The following is a 10,880-nucleotide window of genomic DNA, read 5'->3' as shown; positions in this document are numbered from 1 at the left end:
GAACTCTCTTGCAGTGTTGGTGGGAATGCAAACTGGTGCAGCCACTCTGGAAAACAGTGTGGAGGTTCCTCAAAAAGTTAAAAATAGGAGGGCAGAGCAAGATGGCGGAGGAGTAGGAGACCTGGATTTCGTCTCCTCTCAGGAATTCAGCTGGATAGGGATCAAACCATTCTGAACACCTACAAACTCAACAGGAGATCAAAGAAAAGAAGAGCAACAACTCTCATCAGAAAAGCGACCACTTTCTGGAAGGTAGGACGTGCGCAGAAGTGAATCCGAGGCGATATTCGGGAGGATAGACGGCGGGGGAGGGGCCTCCGTCGGCCGCTTCTGGCAAGTGATAGAACCACGGAGCACAAAATCGGAACTTTTAAAAGTCTGCTCCGCTGAGGGACGTCACTCTCGAGGCTAAGTGGGGGGTGGAACCCTCCAGGACAGTGTGGTCTCAGGACCCCCGGGGTCACAGAAAGATGGGGGTGCCTGAGTGTGGCAGAGCTCCCAGGTATCGGAGCAGGGAAGCCGGCTGCAGAGGCGGAGCCCAGGCGCGGGCTCTCAGCTCGGGGTCGCCATTGACCGTGATCCGCGGCCCAGTCGGGCCCCTGCTCCTCCAGCAGGGACCCAACAAGCGGCAGATCCGGGGAGACTCACCTTCCTCCCCCGGGAGGAGCCGCGCGGGAGGGCACCGCAGGGATCTGCTGGGTTTGGAGACTCCCCCCGGGGTCGGGTGCCAGAGATAGAAACGCGTGGTCACAGGCCGGGCGAGCACGGAGTGCGGCCGGAGACCGGGGAGACGGGAGTGACTGGCGGCTTTTCTCTGGGGGCTCACTGAGGAGCGGGGCCCGAGTTCTCGGCTCCTCCGGGCCGGAGATTGGGAGGCTGCCATTTTCACTCTCCGCCTCCAAAGCTGTACGGAAAGCTCGCGGGGAACAAAAGCCCGGGAGAGCAAACCGGAGCAGATTACTCAGCCGGGAGGGGGCAAGGGCGGGGCACTTCTGCCTCCGGCAGAGACATTTGGAAACCACGGCAACAGGCCCCTCCCCAGAAGATCAGCGAGAACAGCCGGCCAAGACCAAGTTTACCGATCAATGAGAACGGCAGAACTCCAGCGCTAGGGGACTACTGCACATAGATTTCACAGCTTTTTTACCATGATTCTTTAGTCTTTCAAAGTTAATTTTTTTTAACTATCTTTTTTTCTTTTTTTTTTAATTTTTCTTTTTCCCTTTTTCAACCAACATCTTATCAATCCCTTTTTTTAAAAAAACATTTTTATTTTTCATTTTTAGAGTCATATTCTATCCCTTCATAGTAGTTACCCGTATTTTTGGCATATATATATAAGTTGTTCTCTCTTTAAAATTTTGAGATAGTTTCTTCTAACAGATCAAAATATACCCTAAATCTCTAGTATATGGTGTTTTCTATTCCCCTGCCTGATCACATTCTCTCCCTTTTTTTTCTTTTTTCTTTTTTTAAATCATCTTCTTTCTTTTTTCAAACAACTTCATATCAATTCCTTTTATAACATTTTTTATAATTTCCATCTTTGCAGTCATTCCATCCCTTCATCATATCAACCCTTATTTTTGTACATATATAAGTTTTTCTTTCTTTAAAATTTTGGGAGGCACTTTCTCCTAAAAGACCAAACTACACCCCAAATCTAGTGTGTGGCACTGATCTATATACCAGCCTGATCATATTTGATCACATTCTGGTTTTTGTTGTTGTTATTGTTTTGTTTTGTTTGTTTTAGTTTGTTTTTATCTTTATCTTTTTCTTTTTCTTTTTTCTCTTTTTCTTTTTTCTCTCTTTCCATTTCTTTTTCCACTGCTTCAGGTCTTTTCTGATTTGTTTAGAGTATATTTTCTGGGGACGTTGTTACTCTGCTAGCATTTTGTTCTCTCATTAATCTCTTCTCCTCTGCACAAAATGACAAGACGGAAAAAATCACCTCAACAAAAAGAACAAGAGGTAGTACCGACTGCCAGGGACCTACTCAATACGGACATTAGTACGATGTCAGATCTAGAGTTCAGAATCATCACTTAAAGATACTAGCTGGGCTTGAAAAAAATATGGAAGTTATTAGAGAAACCCTTTCTGGAGAAGTAAAAGAACTAAAATCCAACCAAGTTGAAATCAAAAAGGCTATTAATGAGGTGCAATAAAAAATGGGGGCGCTAACTGCTAGGATAAATGAGACAGAAGACAGAATCAGTGATATAGAAGACCAAATGATGGAAAATAAAGAAGCTGAGAAAAAGAGAGATAAACAACTACTGGATCACGAGGGCAGAATTCGAGAGATAAGTGATACCATAAGATGAAACAACATTAGAATAATTGGGATCCCAGAAGAAGAAGAAAGAGAGAGAGGGGCAGAAGGTATAATGGAGCAAATCATAGTAGAGAACTTCCCTAATTTGGGGAAGGAAACAGGCATGAAAATCCAGGAAGCACAGAGAACCCCTCTCAAAATCAATAAAAATAGGTCAACACCCCGACATCTAATAGTAAAACTTACGAGTCTCATAGACAAAGAGGAAATCCTGAGAGCAGCTCGGGAGAAGAGATATGTAACCTACAATGGTAGAAACATTAGATTGGCAACAGACCTATCCACAGAGACCTGGCAGGCCAGAAAGGACTGGCAGGATATATTCAGAGCACTAAATGAGAAAAATATGCAGCCAAGAATACTCTATCCAGCTAGGCTGTCATTGAAAATGGAAGGAGAGATAAAAAGCTTCCAGGACAAACAAAAACTAAAGGAATTTGCAAACACAAAACCAGCCCTACAGGAAATCTTGAAAGGGGTCCTCTAAGCAAAGAGAGAGCCTAAAAGCAACATAGACCAGAAAGGAACACAGACAGTATACGGTAACAGTCACCTTACAGGCAATACAATGGCACTAAATTCCTATCTTTCAATAGTTACCCTGAATGTAAGTGGGCTAAATGGCTCAATCAAAAGACACAGGCTATCAGACTGGATTAAAAAACAAGACCCATCGATATGCTGTCTGCAAGAGACTCATTTTAGAACCAAAGACACCCCCAGATTGAAAGTGAGGGGGTGGAAAACCATGTACCATGCTAATGGACACCAAAAGAAAGCTGGGGTGGCAATCCTTATATCAGACAAATTAGATTTTAAACCAAAGATTGTAATAAGAGATGAGGAAGAACATTATATCCTACTTAAAGGATCTATCCAACAAGAAGATCTAACAATTGTAAATATCTATGCCCCTAACATGGGAGCAGCCAATTATATAAGGCAATTAATAACAAAAGCAAAGAAACATATCAACAACAATACAATAATAGTGGGGGACTTTAACACCCCCCTCACTGAAATGGACAGATCGTCTGAGCAAAAGATCAACAAGGAAATAAAGACTTTAAATGACACACTGGACCAAATGGACTTCACAGACATATTCAGAACATTCCACCCCAAAGCAACAGAATGCACAATCTTCTCTAGTGCCCATGGAACATTCTCCAGAATAGATCACATCCTAGGTCATAAATCAGGTCTCAACCGGTACCAAAAGATTGGGATCATTCCCTGCCTATCTTCAGACCACAATGCTTTGAAACTAGAACTCAATCACAAGAGGAAAGTCGGAAAGAACTCAAATACATGGAGGCTAAAGAGCATCCTACTGAAGAATGAATGGGTCAACCAGGAAATTAAAGAAGAATTAAAAAAATACATGGAAACCAATGAAAATGAAAACACAACCATTCAAAATCTTTGGGATGCAGCAAAGGCAGTCCTAAGAGGAAAGTATATAGCAATACAAGCCTTTCTCAAGAAACAAGAAAGGTCTCAAGTACACAACCTAACCCTACACCTAAAGGAGCTGGAGAAAGAACAGCAAATAAAGCCTAAACCCAGCAGGAGAAGAGAAATAATAAAGATCAGAGCAGAAATCAATGAAATAGAAACTAAAAGAGCAGTAGAACAGATCAACGAAACTAGGAGCTGGTTCTTTGAAAGAATTAACAAGATTGATAAACCCCTGGCCAGACTTATCAAAAAGAAAAGAGAAATGACCCAAATCAACAAAATCATGAATGAAAGAGGAGAGATCACAACCAACACCAAAGAAATACAAACAATTATAAGAACATATTATGAGCAACTCTATGCCGGCAAATTAGATAACCTGGAAGAAATGGATGCATTCCTAGAGATGTATCAACTACCAAAACTGAACCAGGAAGAAATACAAAACCTGAACAGACCTATAACCACTAAGGAAATTGAAGCAGTCATCAAAAATCTCCCAAAAAATAAAAGCCCAGGGCCAGATGGCTTCCCAGGGGAATTCTACCAAACATTTCAAGAAGAATTAATACCTATTCTTCTGAAACTGTTCCAAAAAATAAAAACGGAAGGAAAACTTCCAAACTCATTTTATGAGGCCAGCATTACCTTGATCCCAAAACCAGACAAAGACCCAATCAAAAAGGAGAATTACAGACCAATATCCCTGATGAACATGGATGCAAAAATTCTCACCAAAATACTAGCCAATAGGATCCAACAGTACATTAAAAGGATTATTCACCATGACCAAGTGGGATTTATCCCTGGGCTGCAAGGTTGGTTCAACATCCGCAAATCAATCAGTGTGATAAAATACATTAACAAAAGAAAGAACAAGAATCATATGATCCTCTCAATAGATGCAGAAAAAGCTTTTCACAAAGTACAGCATCCTTTCTTGATCAAAACTCTTCAGAGTATAGGCATAGAGGGTACATACCTCAATATCATAAAAGCCATCTATGAAAAACCTACAGCGAATATCATTCTCATTGGGGAAAAACTGAGAGCTTTCCCCCTAAGGTCAGGAACGCGGCAGGGATGTCCACTATCACCACCGTTATTCAACATAATATTGGAAGTCCTAGCCACAGCAATCAGATAACAAAAAGAAATAAAAGGCATCCAAATTGGCAAAGAAGAAGTCAAACTCTCACTCTTTGCAGATGATATGATACTTTATGTGGAAAACCCCAAAGACTCCACCCCAAAACTGCTAGAACTCATACAGGAATTCAGTCAAGTGGCAGGATATAAAATCAATGCACAGAAGTCAGTGGCATTCCTATACACCAACAACAAGACAGAAGAAAGAGAAATTAAAGAGTCGATCCCATTTACAATTGCACCCAAAACCATAAGATACCTAGGAATAAATCTAACCAAAGAGACAAAGGATCTGTACTCAGAAAACTATAAAATACTCATGAAAGAAATTGAGGAAGACACAAAGAAATGGAAAAACGTTCCATGCTCATGCATTGGAAGAACAAATATTGTGAAGATGTCAATGCTACCTAGAGCAATCTACACATTCAATGCAATCTCCATCAAAATACCATCCACTTTTTTCAAAGAAATGGAACAAATAATCCTAAAATTTTTATGGAACCAGAAAAGACCCCGCATAGCCAGAGGAATATTGAAAAAGAAAAGCAAAGCTGGCGGCATCACAATTCCGGACTTCCAGCTCTATTACAAAGCTGTCTTCATCAAGACAGCATGGTACTGGCACAAAAACAGACACATAGATCAATGGAACAGAATAAAGAGCCCAGAAATGGACCCTCAACTCTATGGTCAACTCATCTTCGACAAAGCAGGAAAGAATGTCCAATGGAAAAAAGACAGTCTCTTCAACAAATGGTGTTGGGAAAATTGGACAGCCACATGCAGAAGAATGAAACTGGACCATTTCCTTACACCACACACAAAAATAGACTCCAAATGGTTGAAAGACCTCAATGTGAGACAGGAGTCCATCAAAATCCTAAAGGAGAACACAGGCAGCAACCTCTTCGACCTGAGCTGAAGCAACTTTTTCCTAGAAACATCGCCAAAGGCAAGGGAAGCAAGGGCAAAAATGAACTATTGGGACTTCATCAAGATAAAAAGCTTTTGCAAAGCAAAGGAAACAGGCAACAAAACCAAAAGACAACCGACAGAAGGGGAGAAGATATTTGCAAATGACATATCAGATAAAGGGCTAGTATCCAAAATCTATAAAGAACTCATCAAATTCAACACCCAAAGAACAAAGAATCCAATCAAGAAATGGTCAGAATACATGAACAGACATTTTTCCAAAGAAGACATCCAAATGGCCAACAGACACATGAAAAAGTGCTCAATATCGCTCGGCATCAGGGAAATCCATACCAAAACCTCAATGAGATACCACCTCACACCAGTCAGAAGGGCTAAAATTAACAAGTCAGGAAATGACAGATGTTGGAGGGGATGCAGAGAAAGGGGAACCCTGCTACACTGTTGGTGGGAATGCAAGCTGGTGCAGCCACTCTGGAAAACAGTATGGAGGTTCCTCAAAAAGTTGAAAATAGAGCTACCCTATGATCCAGCAATTGCACTACTGGGTATTTACCCCAAAGATACAAAAGTAGGGATCCGAAGGGGTACGTGTACCCTGATGTTTATAGCAGCAATGTCCAGAATAGCCAAACTGTGTAAAGAGCCAAGATGTCCATGGACAGATGACTGGATAAAGAAGAGGTGGTATATATACACAATGGAATATTATGCAGCCATCAAAAAGAATGAGATCTTGCCATTTGCAGCGACGTGGATGGAACTGGAGGGTATTATGTTGAGTGAAATAAGTCAAACAGAGAAAGACATGTATCATATGATCTCACTGATATGAGGAATTCTTGATTGCAGGAAACAAACTGAGGGTTGCTGGAGTGCGGGTTGGGGTGGGAGGGATGGGGTGACTGGGTGATAGACACTGGGGAGGGTATGTGCTCTGGTAAGTGCTGTGAATTGTGCAAGACTGTTGAATCTCAGATCTGTACCTCTGAAACAAATAATGCAATATATATTAAGAAAAAGAAAAAGAAGAAGAAGAAGGTAGCGGGAGGGGAAGAATGAAGCGGGGGAAATTGGAGGGGTAGACGAACCATGAGAGACGATGGACTCTGAAAAACAAACTGAGGGTTCTAGAGGGGAGGGAGGTGGGAGGATGGGTTAGCCTGGTAATGGGTTTTGAGGAGGGCACATTCTGCATGGAGCACTGGGTGTTATGCACAAACAATGAATCATGGAACACTACATCTAAAACTAATGATGTAATGTATGGGGATTAACATAAGAATTAAAAAAGAAAAAAACTCTGGGAAGACAAAAAAAAAAAAAAGTTAAAAATAGAACTACCCTATGATCCAGCAATCACACTACTAGGTATTTATCCAAAGAATACAAAAATACCAATTCAAAGGGATACATGCACCCTGATGTTTATAGCAGGATTATCTAAAATAGCCAAATTATGGAAATAGCCCAAGTGCCCATCAATTGATGAATGGATAAAGATGTGGTATATTATAGTGGAATATTACTCGACCATAAAAAGAATGAAATCTTGCCATTTGCAACAACATGGATGGAGCTAGAGAGTATTATGCTAAGCAAAACAAGGCAGTCAGAGAAAGACAAATACCATATGATTTCACTCTTATGTGGAATGTAAGAAACAAAACAAACCAGCAAAAGGGAAAAAGAGAAAGAGAGAGAGGCAAACTAAGAAACAGACTCTTAACTATGGAGAAAGCCCTGATGGTTACTAGAGGGGAGGGGGTTGGGGGATGCGGGAAACACGTGATGGGCATTGAGGAGTGCACTTGGGATGAACACAGGGTGATGTGTGGGTGTTGACTCTCTATCTTGTACACCTAAAACTAATATTACACTCTATGTTAACTAATTGGAATTGAAATAAAAACTTAAAAAAAAAAACAAATACAGTTGCAGTCAATAGTTTTGTGCGTATTTTTGCGTGTATGTCATGTGGACAGATTTGTGGAAGTGGAGTTGGTCAGAGTACAGATGCATATGTGATTCTGCTCCATATTGCTAAATACCCCTTCATAGAGATGACACCCTTTTGCATTTTGTAGGTGGGGTTCTCAAATGGAAGGCTCTGCCTCAGGGGGATCAGGAGGGCTGCTGTCTATTATCTTGGGCCCCTCAATGCCAGAACACAGAGTTCTTTTCCCTGGAACATTCGATTCCTTTAAGAAGTTGTCTGATTGTTTGTGTGGAGCAAGTATGTATTGCTTCCAGGCGTCTGTGTTTCCACATGTGTGTGTGAGGTATGGTGGCCAGGGGAAAGTGGCCGTGAGTACCCTTGCTCCATCTGTATGTCTTCTTCAAGTTTCCATTCCAGCCTCACATTTCACTTCCACCAAGGGTTTCTGAATCCCAAGTCTCTCTCTGTGTCCGCAAGACAGGCTGAGATCCTCTCCGAGTGTGATGCCGGCTCCGTCACTCCTGGTTGGGACGTCTGCTCACCCAGAGGTTGTTCTTGTGTCTCCGTCCATGGGATCACCATCCTGCAGAACTCTGCTGACATCTTTTGTCTCTTTGTGTCCCACCTCTTATTCTCTTTTCTTTTAAAGATTTTATTTATTTATTTGTGTGTGTGAGAGAGAGAGCGAGCTCACAAGCAGGGTGAACTGCAGGCAGAGGCAGAGGGAGAAGCAGGCCTCCCCGCTGAGCAGGGAGCTGGATGCAGAACTCGATCCCAGGACCCTGGGATCATGACCTGAGCTGAAGGCAGCCGCTTAACCGACTGAACCACCTGGGCGTCCCTCTTATTCTCTTTTCTATTGAGGGTTTATACCTTTTAAATTAATTTGGTACTATTTTCTGGGGTTGAGGTTGGAGAGGAGATATATAAGTTGTGTTATTCTACTGTTTTGATCCAGAAGGGTGCTGGAAGGGAGGATTAAAGCAATGGCAGGAAAGTGAGGGAAATGGTCAGGGAAGGTAAGACCTTTCTAATAATGGCTTCTCTGGAGTATGTATTAACCTCCACTTCATGATTTTTGAGAAACATAAGTGAAGGAGTTAGCTTATTTTGAAACTGCTTTTGGTTGCCAGATGGCGTATCTTTGGCTGGGCCACCCAGGTTCTCAACACATAAAGGATTAATGAACAACCGACTTAATTCTGAAAATAGAGCAGATCTTATGCTTAAAATTTGCAACATGCTAAAATACTGGATTCAGCCATCCTGCTTCCTGACATACATATGAGGCTTTAATTTTATTATAAAGCCATAGAACAAAAAACCCGTGCAAGGCATCTACAGAATTCTCTTACACTCTGACAATTCACTGGGACCCTTGAACATGCCATCAGTTTTCTCAGACTCCTTGCTTCCTCTAAGACTAAGGTACGAAATGAATGTTCATCATTATAGACGGGACATACCTCCTTGGCGCAGTCAGTGGCCTGACTACCATCTATCCAGGGTCAGACTTGTATCAGGTGCTGTGCTCAGTGCTGGGAACAAGACGATTGTCGTCAGGGGATCTGCAGTGCGGTGGAGGAGGAAGGGGAGATGGGCCAGCAAAGAGACAGTTATAAAATGATGTGATGCGTGCTGTTATAGCAGAATGTAGGGATGAGTCCAGGATTTAATTACCATCACTAACAATGTTCGTTTTTATATATGCTCCCTTTGACAGTGCATATATTAAAACTGAAGCAATACAGAGAAAATTGGCTAGGTTTCTGAGCAGAGATGACTTGGACACTCATGAGGCACTTACATTTTTGTGAGGCAGCCTGTTATAACTGAAATATGTCTGTGCTTGGTCTCCGAAGGTCTGGGTTTGATCTCTTTTTCTACCTCTAATTTCTATGAAACCAGTCCCTTAAGCCTCTCTGGACCTCAGTTCCCCCCATGTTTTAAAGCAAGGGAGAAGTTTAGGCAATTGCTGAGGACCTTCCATGTTGAACGTCTCGTGGGGTGAATTCCAGCTATTCCCCGATGTGAAACCAATAGCCCGGGGAAGACATCACTGATTCTCTTACAGACTTGGGCCAGATGTGTCTAAAGAGCCAACAGGATCTTTGCTGGGTGTCAGCGTTAGCTACGTGAAGTACCTTTTTGGAGAACAAACTCAGCAAGTTTAATGACAATGGGGTGATGTTGCTCTTCATTTCTGAAACCAGATTTGATGTCTCTTTGTGAAATGCTATCTGGAATATACATGCAGAGCAGAGAGAATACAGACTCCCAAATATTCATGGGCCAGTTCAGGTTACCAAGTCTAGTGTGGGCTGGGGGACACATTCTGGGGCTGTCAAAACAGCTTGAGTAAGGAAATTTGTGGATAGAGGCCCAAAGAAGTCTTTAGGAAATCTGGCATTCAATAAGATTTAGTCACTTGAAAGATAAAATGTATGTTTTGGTTTAAGAACATTTTTGAAGATTGTTCAAGTTCATGCTCAGGTCTATTGGAAACTCAGAGGTGAACCCAGGTCTAGCTCATCTCAAGGTGTATGCTCTTTTTTTTTTTTTTTTAAACATTTTATTTATTTATTTGAAAGAGAGAGAGCACACGGGTGGAGGGGGGGAAAGGCAGAGGTAGAGGGAGAAGCAGACTCCCCATTGAGCAAGGAGCCTGTGGGATCATGACTTGAGCCGAAGACAGACGCTTAACTGACTGAGCCACCCAGGTGCCCCTCAAGTTTTATGCTCTTCTACTCCTTGGTACTCTAGTTGGGGCAAGAATTGAACAATGCTTTCAGTGGGGCTTTATTTCTTTGTTTAGTATTTTTTTAATTTTAGTAAAATACACATAATATAAACTTTGCCATCTTACCCAATTTTTAAATGTATCCTTTAGCCGTATTAAGTGCATTCACATTGTTGCGCAACCAATCTCCAAAACCCCTTTCATCTAGTAAAACTGAGACTTTGTATCCATTAAATAACTCCCCATTCCCTCTTCCCCCAACCCCCAGCCCCTGGCAACCATCCTACTTTCTGTCTCTCTGAATTTAACTA

At 41.9% G+C, this 10,880-nt stretch overlaps 1 non-coding gene across 1 annotated transcript; it reads left to right on the top strand.

Annotated features, from left to right (window-relative positions):
• The first annotated feature begins 9,538 nt into the window (after positions 1 to 9,538).
• Positions 9,539 to 9,643, top strand: LOC123842061 (U6 spliceosomal RNA). The gene has a single exon (XR_006790350.1). It is a non-coding gene; the product is annotated as a U6 spliceosomal RNA (small nuclear RNA).
• The last annotated feature ends 1,237 nt before the right edge of the window (positions 9,644 to 10,880 follow it).

Source organism: Mirounga angustirostris, unplaced genomic scaffold, assembly GCF_029215605.1.
Source record: "Mirounga angustirostris isolate CCGP_5_RB_7025 unplaced genomic scaffold, mMirAng1.0.hap1 SCAF_9, whole genome shotgun sequence".
Classification (NCBI taxonomy): domain Eukaryota; kingdom Metazoa; phylum Chordata; class Mammalia; order Carnivora; family Phocidae; genus Mirounga; species Mirounga angustirostris.
Note: the sequence above shows the minus strand (reverse complement) of the source record. Positions and strands in the feature narration are given on the sequence as shown.